Source organism: Lactuca sativa, chromosome 3 (genome assembly GCF_002870075.4).
Source record: "Lactuca sativa cultivar Salinas chromosome 3, Lsat_Salinas_v11, whole genome shotgun sequence".
In the NCBI taxonomy this organism is placed as follows: domain Eukaryota; kingdom Viridiplantae; phylum Streptophyta; class Magnoliopsida; order Asterales; family Asteraceae; genus Lactuca; species Lactuca sativa.
In genome coordinates, this window is record NC_056625.2 from 221,971,104 (window position 1) to 221,974,881 (window position 3,778).

A 3,778-nucleotide genomic window follows, 5' to 3' on the forward strand; every position below is an offset into this window, starting at 1 on the left:
TTCCGCTCTCGTGTAGGAAAGTTACCCCACACTTATGTGCCACAATGCCTCTCATGAAATATTTCTAATGACAAAATCGTACTCGGCCCTAGTGGTTAAACATATGGTTGGCTTTTGAGCAGTATAACACTCCTATAGTGCACATACAACCCTAAATGTTTTGGATCTATGTTTTCTCTAATTATACATGCATATTTTCATTTTTCCGAAGTATTGTCCTAACTAACATATAGTTAAACAGTTGAATGATACAAATAGTTAGATGACTTACCTTTTTGAAGTACTTGTAGTTCTTGACCTTTGAAAGCATGAGCACCTCAATTGTGATGCCTCTATTGGTTCACAAACACCAATATGCAAGAGGAGGCTTGAGAGAATTGGTTACTAGCACAAAATCAACTTCACCCTCTTGAGAAGTAAGTGGAAACCGATTTTGGCTCTAGGTGGGGTTTATTTATAGTGTTCCACATGCTAGGGTTACACTTTGTAAACCCTAATGACCCATGAATTTCCACATTCACATGCTCCATGGATTTAACCTCCATGGACTAGCCATGGATTAGTTTAGCCAATCAACATAATCATGGATCATTGGCCCACACTATAAGAATCACTGATTTACATAATCTATCCCCATATATTTAATTAGTTTCTTTTGTCCACAAACTTAATTCCAAATTAATTCTTGATCAATACTAATCCAATAATATGATTTCATATTAATATATTAATAAACCATAAATAACCTTATTCTCAAAATCCATCCTATCAAATTGCACTCGTGAAGGCAACCCAAAATGGACCATGCTACAATCTAGTCAAGTACATCCCAGATATAGTTATGGGCAAAGACACCAAACCCAACAGTCTCCCACATAGATAAGTCAAATAACTATAATTGCCAATGTGACTTCATGTAGCACCTGGTTCATGGTATGTAATTTAAACTAAGTATTTTTGCATTTTTAGCTGGAACTCGACGAGTTGTAGGCCCGACTCGCCGAGTAGGATCGGGATATCGAGCATGTTTAAGTTAGCGACTCGACGAGTCCATATCCTGGACTCGGCGAGTCCGCCAGTCTAGAAGAAACCCTAATTTCAAAGGGTTGCACCCTATTTAAGCATCGTTTTGTGCCTCATAGCGGCCCCGATTGCGTCCAGAATCCCCCTCTCGAAGCCCTAACCCTTCTTTTAGTAATTTGAGTGCTTTTGGTGCAATTCCTTGAAGTTTTGGAGAGAAGAAGAAGGTAGATCAAGAGGAGAGGAAGAAGATCCAGAATCTTTGTGTCATTTCAGAGCTTCTAGATATATTAGACTCGAAATCCTCTCTGTTCCTTCATTATTATCTCATTAAGAGCTTATGATAGTCATTTTAAGGCCTCTTCTAGTCTTGATCTTTGAGTAATGAGCTTATAGTGTTAAGGGACTTCAGATCTAGGCATGATTGGGCTCTAGGGGCTCGGATCTACTACCTTTAGTGCATTTTGAGCCCTAAAACCTTCATTGGTGTTTATTTACACGTAAAGTTGGAAACTTTACGTGATAATCAAGCCCTAAGAACCCAGATGCATGAATGGAATGCACTGGGTTTCTTAACTAGACCACACAACACAAGCAACATAAATCCTAACGCAGTAATATCAAAACATTTAAACTTTACTAGGTTTCTTAACTAGACCATTTTTCTAGTCTATATAAAAAGTTTTAAATATTTCAAATCTTGCAAAATTTTCATTTATACTTGAAAATCCTTTTTCGACGCCCTACCCTACACTTATTTCATACAATGAACTCATTCTATGCATAAACAATTAAAGCACATAAAAGATAAAATGAGAAAAAGGAACAGACTCCCTTAAGGTAGTTGTGGTGAGATCGAAATGATAATGGGCTGCTTGAGAATTATGTTGCTCCAAAATCTATTGGAAAACTGAAACCTAGATTAGCTGCTTTTCTTCTCAGATCATGACTCAGTGCGTGAAGCGATTGGCAAAAATATCATATAACAAAAAATATGAAGATCCTAGAACAGTGAATAATAAAAACTAGATTTGAGTCGGCCAAACACTCTTCGTTTCTCTCGTATAAGTAATGGCTTTTGAAAAAGCCATGTTCCGCTCTCGTGTAGGAAAGTTACCCCACACTTATGTGCCACAATGCCTCTCATGAAATATTTCTAATGACAAAATCGTACTCAGCCCTAGTGGTTAAACATACGGTTGGCTTTTGAGCACTATAACACTCCTATAGTGCACATACAACCCTAAATGCTTTGGATCTATGTTTTCTCTAATTATACATGCATATTTTCATTTTTCTGATGTATTGTCCTAACTAACATACAGTTAAGCAGTTGAATGATACAAATAGTTAGATGACTTACCTTTTTGAAGTACTTGTAGTTCTTGACCTTTGAAAGCATGAGCACCTCAATTGTGATGCCTCTATTGGTTCACAAACACCAATATGCAAGAGGAGGCTTGAGAGAATAGGTTACTAGTACAAAATCAACTTCACCCTCTTGAGAAGTAAGTGGCAACCGATTTTGGCTCAAGGTGGGGTTTATTTATAGTGTTCCACATGCTAGGGTTACACTTTGTAAACCCTAATGACCCATGAATTTCCACATTCACATGCTCCATGGAATTAACCTCCATGGATTAGTTTAGCTAATCAACATAATCATGGATCATTGGCCCACAATATAAGAATCACTGATTTACATAATCAATCCCCATATATTTAATTAGTCTCTTTTGTCCACAAAATTAATTCCAAATTAATTCTTGATCAATACTAATTAAATAATATGATTTCATATTAATATATTAATAAACCATAAATAACCTTATTCTCAAAATCCATCCTATCAAATTGCACTCGTGAAGGCAAGCCAAAATGGACCATGCTACAATCTAGTCAAGTACATCCCAGTTATAGTTATGGGCTTAGACACCAAACCCAACAGTCTCCCATTTGTTGTTTCCCGATTTCCGATTCATGACGTTCGACTGATTGAACAAATCAAATAAGTCCTGGCTTGGCCAAGCACTCACATGTGTCATCATTAAATCATCGAGGGCCCACAAATATCGTTTTTATCCCGAAGGTAAATGGAATGGATAAACTTCGACTCATATGGCTTATTCTACTATTTGATGAATCATACACAAAGGCACATTTTATAACATCGAGTTACCAATGCGTTTTCGTGCAATCAATGTACAACCAACTCATAGTAACAACTCATATCTCTAGGTTTGAAGAATATAAGATATTATCGTCTCGTGATCACTCGTGATAAAATGCATGAAGTGATTCCAATGAGCATGGGTAGAATCCAATACTCAGAACTTACGAGCACTCATGCGTGTTGTAGCTGTTGGGATTTGAGCATTCTAACACTCCTAAGTGTACATGCAACCCTAAATACCTTGGATCTATGTTTTCTCTATTATACATGCAAACAAGAACTTCCAAGGTATTATCCTAATCTAGCATACAAAACAATGAGTGTAACAAGATAGAATACATACCTCTTTGATGTAGAAAGTCTTCATGAAGCTTGAGTGCCTAGCCCCAATAGTGTGGAAGCCTCAAATGGAATCACAATCACCAAAACACTTAGAATAACTTGAGAGAATTCTACAACTCATGAAAAAGCCATGTTCCGCTCTCGTGTAGGAAAGTTACCCCACACTTATGTGCCACAATGCCTCTCATGAAATATTTCTAATGACAAAATCGTACTCGGCCCTAGTGGTTAAACATATGGTTG